The following is a 750-nucleotide window of genomic DNA, read 5'->3' as shown; positions in this document are numbered from 1 at the left end:
GCTTGGTTTGATATTGACTCTAAGCTGGAAGGAATCCCAAATAGGGCTGGATGGCCATCTGTCGGAGGTGCTTGGATTGTGCTTTTCCTGCATTGTAGAGTAGGGATTACATTGGACGGCTCATGTGGTCACTTCCAACTCCTTGATTCTATGACTCTATATTATTATTATATTGTATGACACAGCAAACAAGATAGATATGCTGGATTTCATATCACAAAATCACAAGTCGAACACTTCCCAAGTGTCTAGGACTGTGTGATGTATTTTCGGATGATGCGTGCAGATCCCAGTAGGGTGGCCTTTTGCAGTTGGCAGATCGTAATTTTGTCAGTGTCTATTGTTTCCAAATGCTGGCTGAGATCTTTTGGCACGTCACCCGTTGTTTTTTTTTTGTTGTTGTTGTTGTTATTATTATTATTATTATTAGTTTTTTCTGAGTTTTATTAGAATTTTTTATCTAAAATTGTAAATAGGAAAAACTCCAAATTAAAATAAAATCAGAGCAAGAGACATATATAGAGATGAGAGGAAAAAGCCCCTCCTAGACATGGGGAAAGTGGCAAGAAATTCCCTCTCTCTCTTTAATTCTCAAATATCTGGATTGAATATCCCTTCTTAAGAATAAACGTTATTATTATTATTATTATTATTATTATTATTATTATTATTATTATTATTATTATTACGGTATTACTACTACGGCGCTCCATGCAGTCATGCCGGCCACATGACCTTGGAGGTGTCTAC

The sequence above is a fragment of the Anolis carolinensis genome, unplaced genomic scaffold (genome assembly GCF_035594765.1).
Source record: "Anolis carolinensis isolate JA03-04 unplaced genomic scaffold, rAnoCar3.1.pri scaffold_10, whole genome shotgun sequence".
Classification (NCBI taxonomy): domain Eukaryota; kingdom Metazoa; phylum Chordata; class Lepidosauria; order Squamata; family Dactyloidae; genus Anolis; species Anolis carolinensis.
This window is presented reverse-complemented; position numbering follows the sequence as displayed.